The sequence below is a fragment of the Hemicordylus capensis genome, chromosome 3 (genome assembly GCF_027244095.1).
Source record: "Hemicordylus capensis ecotype Gifberg chromosome 3, rHemCap1.1.pri, whole genome shotgun sequence".
In the NCBI taxonomy this organism is placed as follows: domain Eukaryota; kingdom Metazoa; phylum Chordata; class Lepidosauria; order Squamata; family Cordylidae; genus Hemicordylus; species Hemicordylus capensis.
In genome coordinates this window covers 250,461,469-250,479,982 of record NC_069659.1, presented here as the reverse complement: position 1 = coordinate 250,479,982, position 18,514 = coordinate 250,461,469, and the positions used below count along the sequence as shown (strand labels likewise).

General features: G+C 44.7%; 1 protein-coding gene across 3 annotated transcripts in view; it reads left to right on the top strand.

Annotated features, from left to right (window-relative positions):
• Positions 1 to 686: 686 nt before the first annotated feature.
• LOC128348869 (gamma-aminobutyric acid receptor subunit pi-like) overlaps positions 687 to 18,514 on the top strand; it is an 88,852-nt gene continuing 71,024 nt past the window's right edge. Inside the window, exon 1 of one of the 3 annotated variants that reach the window (XM_053304553.1) lies at positions 687 to 987. The gene's annotated coding sequence lies outside the window, so the exon portion shown is untranslated. The remainder of the gene's footprint in view (positions 988 to 18,514) is intronic. The other 2 variants (XM_053304561.1, XM_053304556.1) reach the window with 2 other exon arrangements.

The window sequence follows — 18,514 nt, the reverse complement described above, 5'->3', positions numbered from 1 at the left end:
CCGCCCCCCACCCTGGCTAGGAGGGCACCCGGGCGAGCGACGGAGGCAGTGGGGGCGCATAGGCAAGCAGGGGGTACCTAGGCGGGCTTCGCCCGGGGCGCCCCTGAACCTTGGGTTGGCCCTGTTTTGTCCAGGACGCTACTAGCAATAGCAATAGCAATAGCACTTACATTTATATACCGCTCTATAGCTGGAAGCTCTCTAAGCGGTTTACAATGATTTAGCATATTGCCCCCAACATTCTGGGTACTCATTTTACCGACCTCGGAAGGATGGAAGGCTGAGTCAACCTTGAGCCCCTGGTCAGGATCGAACTTGTAACCTTCTGGTTACAGGGCAGCAGTTTTACCACTGCGCCACCAGGGGCTCTGTACTCCTCATTAGTAGTACCTACTCAACACTTCTCAACTATTTTCGCCCGGTGGACCTGGCTACCCTATGTGAGACCCAATGAATGAGCATACTCCGATCAGATCAGCGACAAGGAAGAAAAGTTTGTGGAAGCAAGATAAGCGACCCTCACTTAAGGCCACGTGGGTGTCGGATGTCGTGGGGTCACCGGAGTTTTAGCCTAAGCCGTGCTAATAAGCCCACTCACCTTCGGTTCCAATCCCACCCCTCCCCACTCAACTCTGGTGTTCCTCTGATACTCCCTCTTAAAGGTTTGTCCGGCTTCCTCTTCCCAGCTGCTGCTGCTGCGTTAAATGGAGCAGATCCATGTCGTCGTTCCAGTGAGCCCTGGTCGTGCTCCCCCGCCCTTTCTCCCTTGCCATTTCGCCTCCGCCTCTCGCTTGGGCTCCAGCATACGCATCCCCAGACGCTGGTGAGAGCCGCACTCCCACGCACCGACCCGTGTGCGCTCCTGCAACATAAAGAACATCCTGGACCCCATAAACAAAGTCTGCCGAGTCGGATTATTGCTGGCTGGTGTTATTCTCCCTGCATTGAAACAAAGGAGCAAATATGTCCAAAGTATTAATTCTGTAGGTGAGTTTGTTGCCTTTGCAATGGGTTCTCCTAAATGTGTGTGCGGGTGCTGATTGTGTTAAAAGAGATTGTTGAGCAAAAGGAAATACATTGAAGTTTTGAAATGATTGTTTGCCACATGGCTATTTAGGTTTTAATCTCTCTTGGAATAGGGAAGAAGGGAGTTAGAAAAAATTACTATTATGGAGTTGCAGTTCTGTAATTTAGAGGGGAAATATGTAAAGCCTGCAAATGGCCAAACTATTTGTGGGGAGGATGACAAATTTATTTTGACATTTATTTTGCCAGTGGTGTAGTGAATAATCCTAATCACTGCAGCCTTTTTTCCAAATTGCCCATATAATATATATTTAAAAATACTGGGAGAGATTATACTTGAAAGAGCTGAAAATCAATGCCAGTATTGGTTTTTGTTTTTTTTTAAATAAAGAATGTACTGTCAGTGTATGCAAAATCATTTATTATAGTATAGATTTGTTGGAGAATTCTCAATAAGTTAGTAAAATCTTCCAAAGTTTGAAATTGACATAGGTGACAAAAATTTTCTTCCAATGTTGGTTTCACTGTGATTTTAGAAACATAGGAAGTTGCCTTCTACTGATTTGGACCATAGGTCCATCTAGTTCAGTATTGTCTACACAGACTGGCAGCGGCTTCTCTAAGGTCACAGGCAGGAGTCTCTCTCAGCCATATCTTGGAGATGCCAGGGAGGAGACTTGGATCCTTCTGCTCTTCCCAGAGTGGCCCCATCCACTTAGGGCAATATCTTACTGTGCTCACATGTAGTCTCCCATCCAAATGCAAACCAGGGTGGACCCTGTGTGGCAAAGGGGACAAGTCATGCTTGCTACTACAAGACCAGCTCTCCTCCCACTTTATTTGCAGTTCATATTCATACCACTGTTATAATACTCACAAAAACCAAGTATGACAGAAGAATGACCAAAACAGAAAAGATAGATCCATTTGCATTATTAAAAATGACACATAGCAGTTTGGTGCACACACACACACACACACACACACACACACACATGCTAAATGTTAATTTGTACTATTGTGTCTGTGGGGATGGGGCATCTATTTCACATACAGAAGGTCCCAGATTCAATCCCTGGCAGCATCTCCAAGTAGGGCTGGGAAGGACTCCTGCCTGAAATCTTGGGCAGCCACTGCCAGTCAGTGCAGACAGTACTGAGCTAGATGGACCAATGTTCTGTCTCAGGATAAGGTAGCTTCCTATGTCATTCCTTGTGGTTTCAAAGAAGCAGATAATTTGTGTCAGCCAGGAATACAGAGAAGGTTTTTAATTCAGAAGTTCTTTATCGTAAGAAGCATTCAGACATTTTGTGTACCTGAATGTATGTATTTTGAAGTGTGTGTCTTCCAGTTCCTTCCTTTTATTACAGTGTGCAGAAAGTATACTAGTTAATAACACATAGCATTTGTGCTGTGCAGCTAGAGTGGTATCCTGCACTTAACAGGTGGAGGGGGATCACCTTGCTCTGCTTCAGTAGTGGCCACAACCTTGCTTTTTTCAAAATGAAAATCCTCAGCATTTTGAATTCAATTTGTGTAGTGTAATTCTGGGATCCATGCTGGCCAGCCCTCTGGCTGCTGTTCAGAGGGACACTTGCTCGATCTGCCTTGATCCCTCTCCTTGCATAATATAACCAGGGGCGTAGCCACCATCGGGCGACCGGATTGAAAGAACCCAGGCTGCCCCTAAGGGACTGCGCCTCGCAACCCCAACACGCCGCACGCATCTGACGTCAGACGCTGGGTGGTGGTGGTTTAGCTCCTGAACGGGGCCGTGTGTCCCTGTTTGGGAGTTGAATGGCCAGCACTGCGTTCGCAGCATGGCCAGGAGTGGCTCTCCCTGCCTTTAAGGGCTGGCCATTTAATTCCCTTGCAGAGCTGGCCATTTAACTCCCGAACAGGGCCACACGGTCCCATTCAGGAGTTAAACCACCACTACCCCGTGTCTGGCATCAGATGTAGGGGATGTGGCTAACCGCCCATGTCTGACATCAGACGTAGTGGGTGGGGTGAGGGGACTGCCACGGCAGCCGGACACAGGCCACCGTGGCAGCTGGACACAGGCCGCTGCTGACCTCCCTCGGCTAATGGATATAACTGTTCCATGTGGGGTGCGAGAAGCAGAATTAGCACAACAGTATTAATGGCGGCTTTACCTGTTCATTTTTTATGATCATAATTGTACCCCACATTCCACCAAGAAATGTATACAGGAGGTTTTGTCGTCACAACAACACTGTAAGTTAGGCTAATCTTGGAGACAATGTCTGACTCATGGCCACTGAGTAAGCTTCGTTAATGTGGAGATTTGAGCCCAGGTCTTTCCTGGTCCAAGTCCAATATGCTATTCCTATCCTACATATGCTCTCTTATTGGGGCATTCAGTTCCCTGCTCCCACCTTGGTCTTCCTGGATGACAGGCACAACCTGTGGATGCAGCTGCAACTTGATGGGAGACCCAGTACAGAAAACAATATGGGGTCTCCACGAGACCCCTGGAACACACCCCATCCAACACAACCCTTGGTCAAAATGCCTGTTCATCTCAGCTTTCATTGACCATGGCTAACCACCTTACATGTTAGTGATACATACTCAGTTCCATGAGGACCACACCCAAAGGAATGACTTGTAAATGGACATACAAATTACTTATCAATTTTGACTAATCTACCTATGAAGAGATCCAGCATCCAGTACCCTGAATAATGCCTGGAACCCCAAGCAATACAGGGCCAATTGATTCTTTTCTAGGGCCTGTAGTCCTTGGCTGGTTGCATGACAGAATAGTAGTGTAAGGGGAAATTATCTGGGAATGGACTTGCCACTAGAAAGTTCAAGAAATATGAGGTCTCCATTCTAAAGTGTTTTCCAATTTACTAGATTCCTAGCAGTGCCCTCTGGGGAGTGGGGTTAGTGGTGGAGATGCTAAGACAGAAGGAATGATGATGGCACAATATGGCCCTGCCCAAAATGTTTCTTTACCATCACCAGTCCACTCCTTTGAGGCAAGAGGCTTTATCTGCAAAAATCAGCTTAGCACACAACAGATATGATAGATCTGGGGTTCCAAACCTTGAGTACCCAGATGTTGTTGGATTAGAACTTCCACCATCCCTGGCCACAATGGTGAATGATATTGTGGCTGGGGATGGTGGGAGTCATAATCCAATGACATTTGGGGACCCAGTGTTGGGAACCCCATCACAGAAGATATAAGCACATCACAATACAAACTACCGGGTTATGTTCTGTTTTTTAAAATCGCAAATGTAGCATTACCCAGCCAACCAAAGTGCAAGTGGGAGACTGTTGTCCTTTGACTGGGGAGACCTTGGTTCAAATTGTACCTCACCCATGAAAACACACTGGGTGGCCTTGGGCCAGTTATGTCTCTCAACAACAGCTCCCCATAGTCTGCTTCAGGCTGTCAAACATCTGTTTGAAGATATGCTGATGACACACATTAACCAAACATTCATCTGACTGCTGGCATACATTAGGATGAGTCATTGTTTAAGACACACATGAGGTTTTCTTAAAATTTCATGTTGGTTTAGAATGTAAGATTTCATTAAAAGGCACAAGGCATTTTCATATGTGAGGCTCTAAGACAATTTTTGCTTCAAAATGATTCATAATCTGAAAGTTACAATCCAAATGCTTCTCCACATTGCAAATTCTTCTCTTCTGATTTCACTTCAATGAACACGGATCAGACAGTAACATACATATGGTTAAGAGGGTCACAGGTAATTGCAGACTCATATGAAAACCATTAGCACATGGGTTGTTGATTCTTGATGTTAAAAACCTCAGTGTGAATTTTGCACTCAAGCCTTTATCTCAGGCACTTACCATAATGCTCCTTTTGTTATCTACATAGCTATGAACTCTTCTTATGGTGTGCTTTTAAAGTACACATATTTCTGCAAGTTACTCCCATGTTTAAAATTGTAAGGTATGAAGGGAATACTTCTAAGGGCACTTTTGGGTGGCTTCTTCCCCCATCAACTGAAGTGCTTTTGTGAATTGCAGGTGCTCAGAATTGAAGCAGATGATACTCATAAGGCTGACACTGTCTGGCATAATCTCATCTTGATTTTTACAAGTCCAAATGGATCATTCAGGCTCTGCAGTGATGATAGCACTAAACCAGCTACCATTGTATCAAATCTGCAGCCCTAGGAAGTACTGCTCTTTCTCGTTTAGATGCTTGCTGTTGTATTTCCTGGACTGGTGCTCTGGTCACTGGAGGTGCTGCCATTAGGAAAGATCCCAAACCCTCGTGATGTTATTGCTGAGTTGCTCTGACCCTTGGTATTTATGAATCTTTTTGGAAAGATTCAAATACACATGTACAAAAACTTCCTATTTATGTTTTCAGACATTGGAATTACTTGGGGGAACACCTAAGGTAGCAAGTGGCCTTCAGATTAAGCTGTGAATAACAAATTATTTTGCAAAGTGCCAAGCTGCTCTTTTTTGTGGTTGTTGTTTTAATTTTGCAAAGTCTAGAAGAAGAAATCCAAAAATTCTGGAAAGGCATTCTTCCAGCCCATTGAAACCTTTGTTGGAAAGGTCACCTATCCCCACATAATCCCAGGATTTATTTATTTATTTTTTAATCAGAAGCAGTTAGATAAAAGATAACAATGTATATGTAGCAAAAATATCAAGAAGTCTTGAAGATCAATACTATTGCAGCATCCTTCATCAGATGCATGAAATGTTATCCTTAGTTGGAGGGGACATGTGTGTGCATGGCTGCTGTCTGGATTAACCCCCTCCTCTTAGGAACATAGGAAGCTGCCATATACTGAGTCAGACCATTGGTCTATCTAGCTCAGTGCTGTACACAGACTGGCAACAGCTTTCTCCAAGATTGCGGCAGGAATCTCTCTCAGCCCTATCTTGGCGAAGCCAAGGAGTGAACTTGAAACCTTCTGCTCTTCCCAGAGCGGCCCCATCCCCTGAGGGGAATAGCTTACAGTGCTCACATGTGGTCTCCCATTCAAACGCAACCAGGGCAGACCCTGCTTAGCTAAGAGGACAAGTCATGCTTGCTACCACAAGTTCAGCTCTCCTCTCCTCTTATGGTAGTGGGTTTCTTTCATTCTTGGGTGGGCCAGCAGCAACAAGTCTTCTAGTCAAAGACTGCTACAACACAACATCCCACCCTCCCCACCACCACACAATTCCCCATGTAGTGTTTAACAGCCTTTGGCTAGAATGATACTGTAACTACTGCTAGCCCACTGAGAATGAATACTTTTTATTTCCCTTTCCCTTCGGGGAAAGTGCACATAAACTCTAACATGTAAAGGGTAGGAGACCTTTCTTCCCTTGCTAGACCCTTGTCAACCTTTTTTTTCAGCCACCGTGGAAAAAGCATACAAAAAGTGTAGTTCTTCTCCTGCACCTCTCACATGTAAAAACCAGATTCCTTGCCAGCTGAGCTGTTATCTCAAATCTGTCTTCCTCAAGTTATGAGGATCAGAAAAATAACATTTAAGAAAAGGTGTCTTCAATTTAACTTGTCTTGCTGTTAGCATCTGAATCTATATCCACGATACAAAATTATTAGCCATGCTTAAATTATAGAAGAAAAGGTAAGAGGCCCTTCATGAAAGCTTTACTTTCTGACTCCCCCCTCCAACTTCAGGCAAAATCATTCACCACAGTAATCTGAAAACAAGGGTCAGGCAGTACAAAATATAAGGTGGCTGGGCTTCCTCTCCTCTGCCCCCCCCACCCCATATTTCAGTCAGTGAAAGTGAAAAATTGCAGATTTGTGTAAGGAATATGTAAAATACAGCATTCCATTCTACTGCATCTTTCACCTTCACTAGTACTTTAGGACTGGTTTCCAGTGTTCCATTAATGGTTGAAGCAAGAACTGGCAGAGTTCTCCTTTCTACTTCACTGAGGCTGTTGTGAGATTGTGTGCCAAAGCCCCAGGTCAAGCTCCACAGCTGGAAGACGCCTATAGAAGGCATCTATCTGAGCATGAGGCAGAGACCTTTGTCTGACCCTGGGGCAGGATTAAGCCTCTGCACTGGGGAGAGGGCTGACACTGTCAGCTTTCCAAAAGGCAACCCAGAAGGAGATCAGAAGGAAATGGGGAGGGCAAGCTGCAAAAAGGCAAGAGTACCAAAGGTAGCACGACTCCTGAGTTTCCTTACTCAGATCCCAATAATTTTTTTATGAAGGTATTTCATCATTTCAGCCAACTCCTCAGACAGCAATCCTTTCCCAACTGCAGGGAGGCAAAGTGGTGGGTGCTTCTTATTGTCCTTTTCCAGGCTTGGCCTGCTCAGAGGCTGGTTGTGGCAGCCGGTCCTGTCTAGTGGCAGCAGCTGTATCACCTCTGCTCTCCTCAGCTGGTTCCTGAAGGGAAGATTGACAAGGAGGCAATCCTCTTCCTCCTACTCCAAATTCCACCCAAACTGCCACACCCAGTTCCTACTCTCTGACAAGTTCAGTGCAACCAGGGTGTGAATGTGCACCTGCTCTAGCAGTGGCTGGACTGGTAGGAGAAGGAGGCCTGCATTTGCCATCAGCCTCAGGGTGGAACAGGAGCAGAAGGCTATAGTGGGCCTCTAAGAACTAGACATAGAAACCTTCCTCTTGAATTCCTATGTCCACTTCTAATTCCTCTTCCCCTTTCCTTCAGATATTACCTGCCTCTGGGTATGCTCTATACCTTATAGGGTGTCCGTCCCACCCAGTCAGCCTTTCAGCCCTTTGCCTTCCCTGCACAACTCTTCCTTCCAAGTGCCTGGTTTAATCCTTTCCTAACTGATAACTATCCTTCCCACAGAAGCAAAATTGTGAATGTTTTGTTGGCGATAACTTTGTTCCCTGATAATTTGGAATGCTTGTGGGTACAGCTCGACTAACTGGTGTTGGAGGCTTCACTGCCAGAAGCTCAATATAATATAGATGTTAGGGGTCTAAATTTTGTGCAGCTGCTGTTAAGATCTACTGACAAATAATTTATACCTTTAGATCTTACCATAAAAGGTTTATTTTTTTTAATGATAGATTTCTTATCTGAATGTTGTATAATTTGTTGTGTTTATGTCTGATCCATGATCATAATAAAACAATTCATTCATGTTAGGTAAAGGTAACGTGTGCTGTCGAGTCAGTGTCAACTCCTGGCGACCGCAGAGCCTTGTGGTTTGCGTTCTCATGGTTTCCCCAAAGAATCCTGAAAACTGCAATTGCTGAGAACTATCTCTTGAAGATCCCTAGACCCCCTCAAGGAGTTATGACTCTCTGTAAAGTACAAATATAGTTGCTGCAATTTATACACTCCACCTTCTATAATGGAACTATGTGTACTCCCTTCCAGATAGTGACAAGATCAGAACCTGCTGAGCTTCAGCAAGCTTGCTCCATCATACACCTTCAGACCATATCCTGGGATCCAGATGAATAGTGCATACGTGGCTAAATGTAAAATTGTCATAGATGTTCTGGCAGGATGATCATGCCTTAAAACAGCTGCAGGACAGACAGTCTTCTACCTTTATCTCAGCAAGGAGATAAAGAATTTATGGTTGTCATGAAGGTATTAAAGGAACAAGAACCTTGCTAGAATAAAGGTGTTGGTCCTAAAATATTGAAAGAGTTAGGATGATTTTGTTTCCCACAGTTTACACACACACACACACACACACACACACACACACACACACACACACACACTGCAGCCCCTGATGTTGCATTTGAAGTGGAAGATCAGGGGGGGGCAAGAGGTCTTTTTGTAAGCTACTTTAAGGACATTGGTCAGTGGAGCAGTATATACATCTCTGGGCCGTCCTTAGGGCATGGCATTCAGGGTGACTGCCCCAGGTCCAGCTTTTTAAACTATTAGAATTAACTGGAAGGGGGCCCCCACAGTGGCTGATTTACCCCGGGCCCCACACGCGCCAGGGCTGTCTAAGGACAGCCCTGATAAATCTAATAAAATAGTAAATAAATAACCTTTCCCTCTCATGCTGTTTTTCTGCTGTAAACTGACTTCCTCCCCAAGCTGTATTTATCCCCTTGCTTTTTCTATGCTGGAGAAAGATAGATACCTGGATTAAAAAGCCCCTCTTCCCTTGCAATGCCTTTCTGCTTCAGTTTGCAGCTTTAGTGGCTGCATTGTATAAAACAAAAAAGCCACAAAAAGAATTGCAAAATGATGTGTCATGTAGTTCCGCTTCATGCAGAAGTGCCAGAATTAATGTATTGGAAATACAGAAATAAATGGATATAGTAGCTCTAAAAGCCCCTGGTACTGTCACATCTTCAGCTGGATACCTCGCTATGAAAATTTCATATTGAAATATAGAACTGGTTAGAAAAGATGGTGGTGTTTGTTTTTTTTAGTTATCAACTTTAAATCTCTAGGTAGGTTGTAGTGCTTTCCACAGTAATATACACAGACACATACAGATATGGGATGAAGCTTAAAAGCTTGCAATTTTTATGAGGCAGGATGATATTTCAGTATTTGTTGTAATCTTCAAAGGGTTTGAGCACTCCGCAATAAGATATAAATTATAAAATAAAAGTTCCTGTAGTCTTCAGCACCTTGATGCATCAGTGCCAGAGCTTCTTTATGTATTATGGCTAGTCGATATGTGGTGCATCTTATTTATCTGTAATAAAAGTTCTGAATAGAAGCTTCTTGACAGTTCAGATCTCACCACCTTGAAGGAGGTTATAATGGCAGGAACACCACCAGCTAACTGGAAAATGCTCTGAATGGCACAAATTCTATATATCCATCCTAACATGGAAGTATTCAGTGCTGAGGGGTGTGAGGAAAAACCAAATCCTCACACAGCAGAGTATGCTCTGGTGGTAAAGAATTTTAGCCCAAGAGATTATCTGGAGACAGTAGGTGGAGTTCAAAAAACAAAGTTTTATTAAGAAACTCAAACATCACATACTAAGAAAGCCATTGAACAACACACATAAACAGGCACTGGCCTTCAACAACAGCTAAACAATTCTGACTCTAACTGACCAAGACAGACCTATTAACATCTCATCATGCAGCTGGTGGCCAGAAGAGGTTACTGCAGTAGTAAGAGCAATCCTTTAGAATTCTCACTTCTAACATTCAGAACCTCCCTTAAGTCTCTAGTAACTGAATGCCAGCTTTATAACATTAGATTTTTCAGCCTTTAGCATCTATGAAAAAGCTTGAACTTGTGCCTTCAGTGTATCATTGACATCACAGAAACTAGAAGTCACTCTCGTGACTCTAAACGGTAGAAGAAGCACCCAGCCAGAATAGGAGACTTGTGCACGCTTCTGATCGGCAGTTGTGTGAATGCAAAAATCAAGGGAGCAGGAGAGGTGAGTGATCATGTGAGAGCCAGGAGCTGGGTAGGACATTTTTTCTTTCCCCCTTGATAAAGTGCTGGAGGCAGAATGTGGGTTGGCTGGCCCATCCTACCCAAATCCCAGCTCCCACATGATTACTCCCCCCACTCCTCCTACCCTGATCTTTGCATTCACACAACTGCTGATTGGGAGTGCTCATGGTTTTCTTATCCTGGCTGAGCACTCCTACACTGTTTAGGGTCGTGAGAACAGCCCTACGTAGTATATAATTAGGGTTGACCGCTTTAAAAAACCTGGTGGAAACACTATGCTTTTAAGACCTGTAGAGTAAGCAAATGTTTAGCAGGTGAAACTTGACCCATCACTGCAGCTTTATGGTGTTATAGGCACAGCAGTCCTCTGGGGCAGGGCGGGGGGAACCATTGGCAGTTGTACATATGGTTTGCACAATGACTCCTGTCTTCCTCTTCTGGTATGTCTGCCCCAATTCCATCTTTTCTTCCTTCAATATCTTGTCCTACTAATAATTACTGTGAGTAGCTTTTATTTAATTCTAAGATCTCCTGATTCCAGATAGTTCTTCTTCCCTCTTTTTAGCACTAAGATAGTGTCTTATAAAAAATATATAGCCATGCCCTTTATGATGCAAATGGATGGCTTGGACACATCTTTTGCAACAGTGTTAGTTCCCACACTTCCTCTTCCATGTATAGCAGAGCTTTTTATTTTCTTATTTTAATGTAATTTACATCATTACCTACCTACCTACCATCCATCTGTTCTGCAGTCTTTTCCTAGCTACTTCTGTCCATTCCACATTCAACTGGGATAAATGACAACATCCCTGTTGATTTAAATGAAGCCAGATTGCACATATTGTGCCTATTTTAAAAATGTTAATTGTACACATTCCTTGTCTACTTTGCAACTGCAATAAGCGTGTACTCCAGTGGTAGGGCACATGCATTGCATACTTTGCATTGCATACTTTGCAGTTGAGGAATTGGAGGCTCCATGGTCGTCTACCGGGCCAATTTTGGAGAATTTTAATCAACTTTTGGAGGCCGATGTTGAGAAAATTTTGATGGCTATGAGGCCTACCACATGTTCCCTAGATCCATGCCCCTCCTGGCTTGTGAAGGCCGCCCGGGAGGGGTTGTAGGCCTTCCTTGGGAATATTATCAATCTTTCCCTGGAGAAGGAGATTTCCCCAGGAGAGCTGAAGGAGGCATTGGTTAGGCCACTTTTGAAGAAGTTATCGTTGGATGCCTCAGAGCCAGCTAACTACCGCTCAGTATCAAAATTGTCTTTTTTAGGTAAAGTGATAGAGCGAGCGGTAGCAGTACAGCTTCAGACGTTTTTGGAGGATGCAGCAGTTCTCGATCCCTTTCAGTCTGGGTTTCAGCCTGGGCGTGGAGTAGAAACTGTCCTTGTCGCCCTGGCTGATGATCTCCGTTGCCAGCTTGATAAGGGAGGGTTGGCGCTGTTGTTGTTGTTAGATCTCACAGCAGCGTTTGACATTGTGAACCATGATATTCTGATCCACTGCATAGCTGATGCTGGGATTCGAGGCATGGCCTTGTTGTGGCTGTGTTCTTTCCTACAAGTCCAGGGTTATAGAGTAACTATGAGTGATAAGAGGTCTTCACGTCATGTATTAACATGTGGCATCTCTCAGGGGGCTATTCTCTCACCCTTGCTGTTCAATATTTATATGTGGCCTTTAGCAAAGCTGGTGAGGAGTTTGGGGCTAGGGTGCCATCAATATGCGGATGACACCCAGCTTTTTCTGCTGATGGATGACAGGGCCAAGGACACCATAGCTCAGCTGACCAGGTGCTTGGAGGTGGTCGTAGATTGGCTGAAGCAAAGTCATCTACGGCTTAATCCGGATAAGACTAAAGTTCTGTGGCTGGGCCCGAAGAGGTCAGGGGAGAATTTCCTATTACCGACCCTCGATGGTGCTTGTTTGATACCTCAGCCTACAATAAAGAGTCTGGGTGTGATTCTTGATGCCTCTTTGAATATGGAAGCTCAGATCATGGAGGTTGCTCAAAAGGCCTTTTTTCAGTTATGCCAAATATGGCGGCTAGCCCCTTATCTGTCCCCTCCGGATTTGGCCACTGTGATCCATGAGACAGTCACTTCTAGGTTAGATTATTGCAACTCACTTTAGGTGGGGTTGCCATTGCTCCTAACTCAGAGATTGCAACTGGTGTAGCATGCAGCGGCCAAGGTCCTTACTAAGGCGCCTTGGCGAGCACATGTGACACCTTTGCTTGTTCAACTGCACTGGTTGCCGGTTGAGTCCCGGGTTAGGTTTAAAATATTAACTTTAACATTTAAAGCCCTGCACGATATGGGCCCTCCATACCTCCAGGACTGCCTTGTTCGATATGTCCCTCGCCGGGTCCTGAGATCATCCACAAGTAATACCTTGGTGATCCTGGGCCCTAGGGATGTTAAACTGTAACCAACGAGAGCCAGGGCCTTCTCAGTGGTGGCCCCGGCTCTATGGAACTGTCTCCCGGGTAATATCAGAGCTCTCCATGATTTGTTGGCTTTCTGTAAGGCATGCGAGATGGAAATGTTCCGTCGGATGTTCGGTCACTGAGATAGCTGGTCGTAGAGTGATCCGGTAATCCATAGTTATTATGTCTTGTAATGAGTACTGTATGGGGTTGTGGTTATGATTTTATGTATGTTGTATTTTATAGAACTGTGTTGTTTTGTATGTTATTGCTTGTAAGCCTGAGTCCTATGGGAGTAGGGCGACATATAAATCTAAATAAAGAAATACAGACTGGGTTTAATCCCTGGCATCTCAAATGAAAAAAGTGTCCAGAAGAATGTAACAGGAAATACATCTGCCTGATACCATGGAGTGCCATGGCCAGGCAGAACAGACCAAACTGTGCTGAGTAAACCAATAGTCTAATGTATAAGACAAATTCATATGTTCCCCCTCCTCAAAAATATTAGTGATTACACCAGCAAAAAGACAGACTCCTGCCCTGATGAACTTAGAATCTAAATACTGATGGAGGGAGAAGCAGGCTAACAAGGGATGATAAGGGCAAGTGTAGCTGCATGTAGGCTTCCTTTCAAATGGAGTTGAGGATACAAGTGCTAAGCAAAGGTTCTACAGAAAACATACTGTAGAGCTTGAAGAAATGTTTGAAGAAGAAAGAACTATGTAAGTGTATTCAGGGCTGGCCTCACAATGAGGTGAACTGAGGTTGTTTCTTCATTATCAGACTATCAAGGCTGGTGGCATGCTGATATCTACCCACAGCTGCTACCATCTCACTCAGATTTGAAAAGGAAGAGGGGTTTGGAATGGAAGAGAAGGTGGAAGAGAGTAGGGATGTGCATGAAAATGGGTGTTATGTTTCATTTCAAGCTCAAAATGAAATGCAAAATGGTTGGAACATTTCGTTGAAACAGTGGTTGAGCTGGCTGTTTTGATGAAACAGGCTCAAAACATTTTGAGTATTTTGAGTGTTCCAGCCATAGGGAACAATGGGGAACTTGAAACACCCCATTGTTCCCCATGGGTAACTCCTAGGGAGACCAAAGTGAGTTGTGTGGTAGGGCATGTTGGGTGCTATCTACCACCCAACCCACAAAAGAAATGGGCAAGCAGGTGATTTTTTTTAACCTTTCCCCTAAGCCCTCATAGGATCCTATGGGGGTTTTTGGAGAAAGGTCAAACATTTATTAAAAATCACCCATTTGCCCATTTCTTTTGTGGGTTGAGTGGTAGGTAGCAAGCTCGAAACACTCAAAATGGCCCATTTTGAGCTCAAAACATTTTGCACATCCCTACAGGAGACCAGTGAGCAGATGTTATAACCCATTACTCTACATTTCCTTTTTTGTTCCACCCATCTCTTCCTTTTCAATCCAAGCAAGGCAATTGCCATGGGCAGCTGAAGTGGCTGCTGTCATGCCACTGAGGCAGGCAGGGGCTGGGTGGCATTTGCCCCCACCCTCAGGTGCCCCAAAATATCTGGCTGCCCCTGGATGTGAAAGGAAATTCCAGGCATAGGAACTGAGTGGGTGAAGTTCAATTCCAGGCATAGGAGTGAGTGAAGTTCAATAGGGTAGGGGAACTTCTGCTGCTGGAACTGAACGACCAATATGTGTGGGCAGGGAAATGCTATACAATGGGAAGGAGAGGAAATAGCTGTGCCTCCTCTGATGGTGGGACAGGCTTCAGGCTGCAGGGCTAAGTCTCTTTCTTCTAAGGAACTATCCAAACAGTACTCCTGCATAGTCCATACAGAAAATTCTGTGGATGAGCAGCCGACATGAAGAAGACCTGGTGTAATGAGGTCCGGTGGGCCCGTCCAGAATCTCAAACCGTCATGCAAATCTTGCCCAAAGAAGAACTGCAATATATAAGCAAGTTCATAAAAGAACAGAAGATCTCCAATTCTCTCTTTCCTTCTCTGCTCAGGAGCTTTCTGCTGTGCTTGAAAACTCTAGAAGATTCTGAGGACCTTCTGAGCATGCCCCACAATCCATTAAGATGGGGCAGGAGAGATCATACACCCTTTAGCTGCCAGTTCAGGGAACCTACCAATAGTAATAGTGGGGGTTACACTCTCATACCAGTTTCATGTGCTGTTGGGAAGTCCAGACTATAAAATACATGACTTGCTGCATTTTATTTGGATAGCTTCCTGAAATGGCATAAGTTTGAGATAATATTGCCTAGTTAATATAGCATATAGTAGAGTATTTGTTAGTACACTCAGTCTTTCTTTGTATCTGTAGTAGTGTATTTATAGGTAATATTTAAAGATAATCTTTCATTGTACCAATGTTCTGGGAATATATGCAAGCTTTTGGAGGCCTAACTACACATTACATGCAAATGTGTGTATAACAAAAGCCTAATAGTCATTACTTCTAGGGGGAAAAGCAGCTTTTGGAGAAGGATCTGGAGAGATAAGGAGTGGAGTTGGTTCTTAACTTGTTGTCTCCATATTGCCCCCCACCAAGCTACTTTCCCCTAATACGCACTTTCAGATGCACTCTTGCCTCTCCATCTGCAAACATATACTGTATTTGTAACCCCACAGGGGGGAAAAAAACAATTCAGCGTGTGTATGATTCGGAATGGGAAAGTGATGCATGGGGAGAAAATTTAAGCACCCTCTGTCTGATTTTCTCTCCCCAAATGGTTTTTCCCTAGGAAAAGCAGCAGCTGGCTTTTATTATATGCATTTGCACGTATTGTGTATTTCCATCCATAATTATGCAGAGCTTTATGCAAAAACCCAGGTGTAACTTTATGGTGTGCATTTTTCTTCTGTAAAGGGACATAATATTATTAACTTTCTTTTCTAGTCCTCTGGAAAGTATACAGAAACCACTGCCTAGAGTAAACATGGCTTTGTACAGTAACATCTATTTCCCATTCAGTGGCACTGGCCTCCATCCTTATGGTCAAATAGCCAGGTCACAAGAAACACCATTTGATCCCAGAGGAGATGCTAAAGGATGAAAATGTTCTCTGGACAGAAGATCTTGCAAGCTGGATCAAGCTGGAACAGAGCCTTTTCATGGATGCCTCAGCTGTCTTCTTTTGCTGCGCTTTTGATAGGCAAGCTTTCAAATGCTGTTGTAAATTAGAAGGAGGCTGACTGGCATGCCAGGAGCTAACTTGTCAGCCAAATGAAAGCAGTAAAACTACAGCTAATAACAGAAAACAGACATGACTTCTGGCTTGCCCTTCTCACTTGGTTATATTCAAAGAGTGGATCCGGCAGCTGGGCCTGGAAGTCCTGCAGCATTGCTTGCCTGCTGGGTTCCTCTTCCCTCTCCTTTAAAAAATTGTTGCATGAGCCTTCCAGTCCTACCTGTGATACTAACTACTGTATAAATTAAAAAGTCAGTTTTCTCCCTGCTGTACTGTTTCCCCTTCTTGTAAAAACACATTCTTGCTTGTTAAAAGTCATTCAGCCAAGGGAAGAAATGGGTGATACTCAGATGGAGAAGCAATATATATAGTTATAGTATTATATATCTGTTTGTATGCTTCCTTGTGGCAATGTGATACAGAGCATCCTAGCTTTGAGAATGACAATCCTGAAAAGGCTCTAAGTTCAAAAGTCCTTTTTCTATTTCTCTGCAATTCTGGCTGTTTTTACCTCCAGATAGCAATATCCTCCTATTCTGCTCTGCAGACTGCCAGCTTACCAGTCAGAGAGTTAGAACCTTAGAAAGGTTGTTCACATGACCCCAAATCCCTGGTGGCTACTAGGGAGGGTTGGTGGGAGGAAGCAGGAGTATGGCCACCTTCTCCCACATGAGTGACAGTGTGTCTGTGCTCCACCATGCCCTATGCATGGCACGCCCACACAATCGGTGCAGCAGAGATGGTCTGAAGGGGACCTGGAGAAGGAAGTCCTCCAGTACCCCACAATGAGGCTATTCACACGATGGGGCGAAATCGGGCTAGCGGAACCTAGCCCGATTTCACTCCATTGTGTGAATCACTGGGCTCAGCTGCGAGCCTGGTGGTTCCTAGGCGGGTAACCCACCTAACTACTCCTGCCCTAAAACCAGGTTTGTGGAGCGAGCGCTCCGCAAACCTGGTTTTTAAAATCATGAGTAGCTGCAGCGCGGCTCCGCGCTGTGGCTACTCACGAGGAGACACCGGAGGGGAGGCAAAAAGCCGCCTTCTGGCTCTGGGGGTCTCACCAGCATGCCCTGTGCATTTGCGCAGGGCACGCTGGAGCTTCCAGGGGCTGATCGACTCCTGCTTCCCCCAGCCCCCACCGGCTCCGTCACGAAACCGGAAATCATGTGGGCGGCCGATCCGGCTGCACCGGGCTTCCGCCTGGATCATCTGCAGGGAGAGCGGGCTTAGCCCGCTCTCCCCACTCTGCTGCAGAGACTGGGTCTCACTGATCGTGAGACCCGGCTCATTGTATTGTGTGAACAGTGGAGAGCCTACCCAAGTTAATGCAGCAGCTCCAAGCTTCCTGACTGCTCTATAGGTAGCACTCTATAGTTTAAAGGAAGCCAGGCTGCCAGGAACTGCTGCAAATAGCCCTGATCGCACACATGATCTGAGGTGTTGAGGTAAGACAGGGCTTTGCTCCTCTTATTTTGGTTTACCTCAAGTAAAAGAACAGGCTAGCCTTGCTCTTGAGCAGCAGGGTAGGAGCAGGTGTCATGGCTCCACACGAGCCTCACTACCTGGGTTTTCCTACTCCCACCCTGTTGTTGCTGATCGTAAGAATGACCTTTGTATGTGGGCCTGTGCTTCATAAGTGGTTCCCCTGTAATGGATACACCTCCTTAATGTGCACCTATGGATGCAAGAAGTCCCAGACTGCTGACTTGTTCTACATGTACAAGACACTGATGACCTCGATCCTTTCTCTCTCAGTAGTTTCATCTTCCACTTAAGCAAACTAATATTGGGTCCAAAAAGCCAGTAACCTCCAGATTCTGCCAGGGTGCACCAGTACTATTGCTCCAGCAGTAGCTCCTGCTATTAAAACAATACCATTAGATAGGGAAAGTGTTGGTGTTAACAGTAAAGGGTTTTGGATGGAATCAGGCCTGTAACAGCCTCAAAAAAATTGGGGGGGGGAGGCAGGTTATAAGTCAGGGGAGGCAGGTTATAAAATGTTCAGTCAAAACAGTTAGTGAGGCTGGGGAGGAAAGAGAATTTTTTGGTGTGGCAGCTACATACCATGCCACCAGCTGGGTACAGGCTTGAATTGAATTGCCCTGATAAGAAAAGAACCAGGCAGAACTGCCAGCTTGCCTGGGACAGGATTGTACAGTAGCTGTGGTAGCACAAGGTTGTATTACTGCAACTACTGTGACTGCCTAGGATCAGGCTTTAGAGCTATAGTTGTTGTAAATACACTTTGGTTAAAATCCCATTTGTCAAAGGGGAATTCCTTTTATTAAGAACTGAGACGTTAAATTTGAATCTGCAAAACTGGATTAGACTAATCCCCCTGAACTCGCACTAGAAGAAGTCATATTCCTGTCTGCTGTTTTCAAATTATGCTTTTGAAAATATCACCCTGTGTGTCCTCATGTAACCTGTTAAGACTCTATGTATTTCTCCTAGTGCTATAGGAATAAAGCTTTCCTTCGTTTG